Source organism: Ammodytes marinus (genome assembly GCF_949987685.1).
Source record: "Ammodytes marinus genome assembly, chromosome: 24".
Taxonomy (NCBI): Eukaryota; Metazoa; Chordata; class Actinopteri; order Uranoscopiformes; family Ammodytidae; genus Ammodytes; species Ammodytes marinus.
The window spans coordinates 15,574,058-15,583,003 of record NC_137228.1 but is presented as its reverse complement, the minus strand read 5'-3'; positions in this window follow the sequence as shown (position 1 = coordinate 15,583,003).

Here is an 8,946-nt window from a genome sequence, read left to right as displayed (position 1 = left end):
TCTCCAGCCGATTCTGCCAGTTAAGTGTCCGATAACAGTGTCTCAGAGGCGGATACATGCCGTGCTTAATGCCGCCACTTCTGCGTCCTGCTGCTGGAGAGACCGCACAGACAGGTGCCCACCCATTGACTGTTGACAGTGTTCACGTCAAATACATAATACTGCCAATGTAGAGCATGTTCACGGTGTGTTAGGCGGCTTATATGAACAACATGAGAGCTGAGAATAATGATCAGATAAATGATTGATCACATGCTGTGACACGCTTTCTTCAGTCGGAGCTGCAGTGTGAAGAGACGAAAAACTCAAATACGCTTCTTTTTATTTCCACAGCCGTCGTCTAAATCCATGTTAAAGCTGGGGTGGAGGATTTGGGGAGAAAATGGCAGTTGGGATAGAGAATCGAATTCAAATACCTCAACCGCTCCACTTGTTCCCTTTGGTCCCTCCCCTATGGTCCCTCCCTGACACGCTCTACACCAACAAAGTCGTGAAAGAAATCATATACCCCAGCTTTAATCCAGAATTTTGCAAAAAAAAAAAAAACAGCAACCGTTCAACTGCACTGTTGCGTCTCTCTAGATCAAACCAGGCATAACATCTCCCATTTAAAATAAAAAATAAATATTTAAAAAATGATGCGTACCACTGATATACAGATTTACTATAATCACACACACAGGAGTGGCAGCAGTTGCTTTAGACACTGAAGAGAGAACTACAGGTGTATCTCTTGGCGTTTGCAGGCGAATGCGTTAAACAATGTTTTACCGGAAGTAATGTTGTATGTAAATGTCTCTAGTTTTACAGCGTGTTATTTTGAAAGGTTGACCGGACCTTCTACCTGTATGTGATCACGTCTGGCTTTACACACGGTTGTAGTTACGGCGTGTGGCCACAGGGGGGCGACAACCTCCGTGGTTTGAATGGGACACCGGTTTATCTTCCCTTTTACTGTTTTATACTCGTCATCATTATGGTTCAATGCGGACTGAAATGAAATGAAGTACGATGGTCTGGTTGGACCAGGCTAGTTTCACTTGGGTGTTGTTTAAAGAAACGTTACTAAATAGATAGACAGACACATAGAAAGACAGACATAAAGATAGATAGATAGCATGTGTTTTGCAAATGTTTTCTGTGAATTTTCAATTAAAATAAGTGTTAAAAAGATAATATAAGACAGAAAAAGTGCCTCACTTTCGGGCTTCCACAGCCAGTGAAGCTTCGTTCTGCTGAAGGTCCAAGTTGAAGTTGAAATTGAAATTCGACGACGCGGAAATGAACGCAAACGCAAACGCAAGTTTAGAGGGTTTTGTTTTGATGAAGGATTGAACGCGGATGTTTGTGTTGTTGCATACCTCAGTCTTCCAGCTGCAGGATTTGAACCCACGACTCCAGAGTCCCCAGGCCATGGATTTACCACTGGACCGTCTTCAGCGCTGAGGGTTTGGATTGTTAATTAAAGCTTTAGACAGTTCATTCTCTAAACAGTCAAGATGGTGACTTCACAGCCCTGTGTAAAGGGGAGATGTCAAGCCTTATGCACATGAGTTAATGGGCTTTTTACACTTAGAAATAGTTATCAAATTTATTTGACTGAATTGATTAAGTAATTGGGATTATTAATACAACAGAGTGTTAGGGCCACTGTGGGGAACAGAAAAGAAATAGAGAATTCAGTTTTCTCAGACAGGGAATGGAACCCTTGGTCTCCAACATGTGAGTGAGAGGAGCTACCCAGGGAGCTATCCAGACATGGGAAGGGTTAGAGTTTCTATGTGCTGTTCCCTCTTCCTGGTTAGCCAGTGATTGGTTGAGCAGGTGTGTGAGTCACTCAGGTGTTCTCAATCAGCGAACAGGATCCAGTTGTAGCATACTGCATCCTCACTAGATACTCCCTGTGTTCCAAATCACATACTCTTTCTCTTTACTACACTACATACTAAAGTACAGAAGAGTTTTAGTCTTTTTACTACACTACATACTAAAGTACAGAAGAGTTTTAGTCTTTTTTCTACACTACATACTAAAGTACAGAAGAGTTTTAGGGCCACAGGAGAGAAAGAAAATCAGATAAGTACGATTTTTTTTTCATTGTGTCGAGAAATGTCAAGAATAAAGACGAATGCTCCAAAATGCTATTGAAGTTAGTGGGGCATTTATGTATTTTTCAGCATACTACAATTGATGTGCATGTATTGGGACATCCTAAAGCTTTTTCTGGCATACTAAATAGTAGGGAAGTATGAGGATTGGAACGCAGGGACTGTTTATGGTCAGCTGTGGTATGGAGGAGAGGAACAAGAAAGAGTATGAGATTTATAAAGCAGGGCATGTTATGAATTTAACTACTTTGATGAATGTGCCATCAGGGCCTACAGTAGTTGTGGTTGTAGTTCCTACATGTGTCCACAGGAGGGCGCCAGAGACCGCGCTCTGAATAGTATAGTACTCTGGTTACACTGAGAAGATGATTGTCCTTATAATCTTTACACACACACACACACACACACACACACACACACACACACACACACACACACACACACACACACGCTTATACTTTCCTGGTTATTTCAACAGGTTTTTTTCAATATTTCTATAACAAAAATCTCAGTTTATATATACGATTTGTTCATCTGCTGTCCACTGTCTGATTTATGAGACATTTTCTTCTCAAAAAAATGCTGAAAAGGGCAGTACTATTCTTTTTGAAAGTATTTTTTGATTTATAAAATGAAAAAAAAGCATTATCCATATTATCTTTTGTAAAAGCTTTGGACACATATACATTATAAAAATGTAATTGAATTTTTCTTAAATGCGAACTGACGCATCATTAGTAAGATATTGCCAAAATTAGCATATTTTCCAAATATTTCTTTAAAAATGTGTAATATAAAATATTATTGTTTTGATGTCAGTGATCAACTGGTTTAGTTATGATATTTATAAGTTAAACATGTTAAACCCTATTAACCTGCAGGATAGATAGATAGACAGATAGATGGATGGATGGATGGATGGATGGATGGATGGATGGATGAATGGTTGGATGGATGGATGGATGGATGGATGGATGGATGAATGGATAGATAGATAGATAGATAGATAGATAGATAGATAGATAGATAGATGGATGGATGGATGAATGGATGGATGGATGGATGGATGGATGGATGGATGGATGGATAGATAGATAGATAGATAGATAGATAGATAGATAGATAGATAGATAGATAGATAGATAGATAGATAGATAGATAGATAGATAGATAGATAGATAGATAGATAGATTACACCTGCATTACAGCAGCCTATACTATCACCTTGGTTACAGCATAATACTCTACATACTTTGAAACACTTTAGACACTAAATACAGAACGTGTATTTTGGCGTTTTCTTAATTTTTTTCACTCCCGGAAGTCTTGTTTGTATGTAAATGTCTCTAATTTTACAGCGGTTTATTATGTAAGGTTGACCGGACCTTCTACCTGTATGTGATCGCGTCTGGCTTTACATATGGTTGTAGTTACGGCGTGTGGCCACAGGGGGGCGACAACCTCCGTGGTTTGAATGGGACACCGGTTTATCTTCCCTTTTACTGTTTTGACTCATCATTATGGTTCAATGCGGACTGAAATGAAATGAAGTACGATGGTCTGGTTGGACCAGGCTAGTTTCACTTGGGTGTTGTTTAAAGAAACGTTACTACAAGAGAGTAATCTTTGCTTATGTAGAAGTTAGTGGCGATAGTTCTTGCTCGACTAAACCTGATTATTAGCCAACTGCTTATTTCAAACCGTTACAAACCGTTAGCTTAAGCTAGTGAAGCTAACACAATGTAGCCTACCTTCCTCCTTCTAATATAAGGTTTCTAACGTGTGCTCTGTCTAAATGAAGGTGTTGTGTTGTCCGCTCTCATTCACAGATATTAACCGGTTTAGTACATTGATGCTTTGAAACGGTTAATACATTATTACAACGTGAGTTTAGTAACATGTTGCTTGTGTGTTATATCGCCTAGCAACCAACCAGTGTGGATGTAGTAATGACTGATGGCCACAGGAGGGCGCCCGCACTCACGCTCTCAATAGGATTTAACCACAGATTAAATATTAATTTATTTTTTTCCTTCATAATTTTTCATACAGTTTAATTAAAGAGAAATTAAGAAGTGATTTTATTTTATTTGATTACATTTGTCTTTATCTAGTGTAGTGTATTGTGTGTGTGCGTGTGTGTGTAGCCTGTGTGTGTGTGTGTGTGTGTGTGTGTGTGTGTGTGTGTGTGTGTGTGTGTGTGTGTGTGTGTGTTTCTCGAACAATTGATACTTCAGATATTTGTGATAATATTTTGATAAAAACATAATCCATGATCTATTTTATTTATCAGTTTGTTACAACTCTTAATGTCTGAGCTGGAATCTTTCCATGTAACAAGAACACTCACAAAAAATGCCAGTAATGTGAAATAAATATCTGTTACTAACTGTTGTATTTATGAACACAGAGCTGTCGCATTAATCCAGAATGTTGGCCAAAAAACATCACAGCAACTCTGCGTCTCTCAAGACCCAACCATGCAAAACATCTCCCATTTAAAAAACATATGTAGGCCTGTGTATTCAAAATATTATGCGTACCACTGATATACAGATTTAATATAATCACACACACACACACACACACACACACACACACACTACGACTACAGTTCAATTTAAATCATGTGGGGTTTTTGGGATGATTGATTTAACACATCAGAGACTGTTTTAAAGATGAGAAATTAATACAAGTGTAAAACCATGAGGCAGTTTTAGCAATGTTTAAATTTTCGTCGTAGCAACTTTAAAGGTGCTACGACTACGAGGAACTTTTAAATATTATGGTGATGTCAAGTTAACTTTGAGGCAAATAACTGAGCTCCCTGACTGGTTTTATTTCCAGTTAATTAGAGTTTGTATGTGAAATCATTAAGACAAAAGGATTTAACCCATATTCACAGCTATGCAAAGTATAGTCGTGGCTTTTAAAGACACGTAGGAATTAGGTTTGTTCAGTATTTATTGTCACGATTTGCCAGAAAAGTTCACATCCAAAGCCAACTGTGAAAGTAATCTTTTCCAAAGATGAAGAATGTGTCATATTTCAAATTCCCTGAGTCAAAGCAGGATGCATTAAAAGGTTATTAAAGTGAATAAAATAATTTACTGCATTTGAAGCCGTTGAATAAACCCTGATTGAATGAGTTCAGCTTCCTAGCAGACTTAGTGTGACTGCTGAAGGCTCCGTGTGATCTCTGCTGCAAGGTGAGTAGTTTAACAGAACACATATATTTTATTCAATATTTTAATTCACATTTGAATCTGTTTGTCAAAGCAAAGACAATTAGGACCACATGTGAAAAGTGTATTTTGATGGTTACAATACTTACAATACAAAAAGTCACCTGAAAAAACCTGTGGTTAATCCAGAAACTAAAAAGTTCATATTAGCTCTTCACGGGTAAAAAAAAAAAAAAAAAAACATTTAAAATTATTATTAATCATTAAAAAAACATTTGTTTATAGTTAACAAAGATTAAAAAACAATAAGTAAATATTTCCCCATCAGGTGAGCTGACTTGCCAGATTCCAGGAAGGTGAATAGAACTAAGATGTAATTAAATAAATAAACAAATCTGGATTTTCTATTATCTGGGGCTCTTCAGTAGATGTCCAATTAGAGAGGCAATGGACCACTATCTATGGACACATTAAAATAACAATTCATTCTCAGTTTCATTCAATCAAAAACTCCATGATGGCTTGTTCCATCCAAACAGACACCTGTTTTTGTCTTGGTGAGTATCTGCTTGATGTAATAAATCAGTCAGACATTTTGATTTGAGCCTCAAAAGCACAATGAGCTATAACTTCAGGATATATTCAGCTAGAGACTGAAGTGCTGTTGTGAATCTGCTTTGGTCTCTCGTTGTGTTTTCTGGTCCAATAGTGCCATCTAGTGGCGGTCAGTGGATCCTACCAGCGTTGAATCTTCCTCCTCCCGATGCAGGAAGTTGAGAGGCAGCAAAGTGAAAGTAAGACCTATTATAAAAGACGGTTGGATTTATGAAAACGTCCACTTTCTAACACGGAGAGAACCCCACTTCACTTGCCTTGAGCTCACTGAGGGAGAGGGAAGCGTCACTGTGCCAAACAGGTGGACAGGTAAGTGCAGTGGTGTAGTCTTGTTTGTAGTGGGTATACTGTGATGATGGTTTACACCGTGGTTAGTTTACAATGTTGTTGTTGTTGCAGTTGGTGCAGCAAAGACAAAAACATTTTACATCTTACTAGCGATAGTAAGTGATATTTGGGGATCTGGGCGTCTCCCCGAGAACCTGTTTGAGCTACTGCATGATTTTGAAAAATGCTTTCAGACCATGGATTCTGAATTCTGTTTTAGAACCATTGTTTTTAAACATTCCGACATCAGCCGGCCGACATTCGGGAGGGAGGGGGGCGCGCGGTGTCTGTGAAGGAGGGGGCTAGCTGCTAGCTGTCACTCAGGAAGATCTGAATGACATGACTTCCTTGAAAAATCGAGTGACATAAAGTCTAACGGCTCTGTCACTACACGATGTGAGCTCAGGACTTTTCTTATTCTAAATTGTTTGCGGGTGTCTCTAGGAGTGCTGAGCTGGCGGCAGTGTGTGTGTGTGTGTGTGTGTGTGTGTGTGTGTGTGTGTGTGTGTGTGTGTGTGTGTGTGTGTGTGTGTGTGTGTGTGTGTGTGTGTGTGTGTGTGTGCGTGTGTGTGTGTGTGTGTGTGCGCGTGTGTGTGTGTGTGTGTGTGAGCGAGGAGAGCGAGCGGTAGCGTGTGTCAATAAAGTGAAGCAATGAACGAGTCCGGGTGTGTGCGTGTGTGTGCGTGTGTGTGCGTGTTTGTGTGTGCGCACAAGCGAGATAACGCAGACACACTGCCGGTAGAAGTTAAGCGTGTCAGGAACGTCGCCTGTGCGCTTGCTTGTGCGCGTGTCATCTCATTAGCATCTGTTCCGTGCTGGAATACGGATGGCGTGGTCACACTAGCCACACGTTCCAGACTTTAGTATGCAAATGAGCTTGGGCACGGGGCCGCGGCCCTAGTGTGAGTGGCCCCTTAACCCCCGAAATAACATCCTTGGAGAGGGACAGCATAGACATAATAGAGGAGGCACAGGAAAAAGTCTATTTGCATTTAGTTTTGCAGGTATTGAACCAAACTATTTAAACCTGCAGTGTGTAGAATTTTGGGTTTTATTTCCTAGCAGATTTCGTAGAAAGTAATTATAATATCCATAAGTAGGGGAGAACGGGGTAAGTAGGCACACTTTTTACTCTAGTGAGAATTGCTCATCACCAAAACATCTGTCAATAGCCATTCCTACATTAAATTGAAGCTTAAGGTGTTGGCTAGAAATGTGTGTCTCTCTTTTTTTCCAACTTATTGTAATGAAGAAGTAATTTACCATCAAAGACACTCTGACACATTGTGACAACCAACCCCATCAAGGGGTCGGTTGTCACACACTATGGGGTTGTTTGTCACAATGTTATCTTAATGGGAAAAATCTTAAAAAAAAGGCAAGGAGGCAGAACCAAATTTGAATGTTTAATTGCATTGTCAAGTTGACAAATAGGCCTACATAACGTTCTGTAGCCTTGGCAGCTGGTCTAGTTTGGGATGCACTGGGTTGTTTTGATTTTGTTGCCCTTTTTTCTTTTGCTTGCTAGCTGCCTTTTCCTGCTCTATTCTTTCCTTCTCTGGGGTGTCAGTGAGGATACAGCTTGACAATTTCTTTCGTTATTGGGTTCCTTTTCTGGCTGCAGCCTTGAGATAACATGTGACAACCAACCCCCCAAAAAATTTGACGACCAACCCCAACTTGAATTTCTTGCTAGCATCAAGGCCAACAACCATCTGACAACTAATTAGCTTGCTAACCACAATCTAAACTATAGTTTACCCTTCACACTTTCTGAGGGTAACAAGAGTTTTGTTATAAACCCATTGTGTAAAAGCCTAGAAGAAAAATACTGAGAAGCAAAATATTTTGAATTTGACATGAAAAACACAAAACATCCTCTCACCTGAAATGCAGCTGTCTTCCTCCAAGGAAGTCTATGTATGTGACCTCTGATCCCAATTCTGGACCTTTTTTATATCAACATTTCAGAGCTAGCGCGCTCTGGTGGCGAGATATAACGAATGTGACATCCAACCCATGTGACAAATTACCCCGTTCTCCCCTACATTTAATTTAGTGCATAATAGCTGAACATTTTTTTAGATTTTTTTTTCCCCTTAGAAAGGGTCTCATATATGTCCATATTTCTGCATATTTTGGACCAAGGCCAGTGGCCGCCATCTTGAAAGTGTCATAGTTGGAATGTCATCGGGTGCATTGTTTAGAAATTAGAATTGTTAGAATTGTGTAATATGACATCATCAAGAAAGCCTGATATCCTTTCTAAGGGAAAAAATAATAATTCAAAACATTTTTTTCAGCTATTATGCACTAAATTAAATGTAGGCCTACTTATGGATATTTCTACACACTGCAGGTTTAATAGGAAACAAACAGCTTTCTTTTACAATTTTTACAATACATTTGTATTAAGCAGGATTTCGTTTTTGTTTTTATTTCCTTCAAAATTATCCATACATAATTATATTGATTATTAATATGTACATCTAATCTTATGGTTGTTTAAATACAATAGCCATGTAAATATTTAAAATCGATTTTCTAATCATACCCAAAATCATGTACCTTAAATGGACAAAGACCAATTTAATAAATGTATGTAATGTGCCCAAACCATCTCACCAATGATACCCCTTATTCTGCGACTGTTGGATCTCTCTATATTGACTTGATGATATTTTGTGACATTTAATTTTTTATTTTTGATC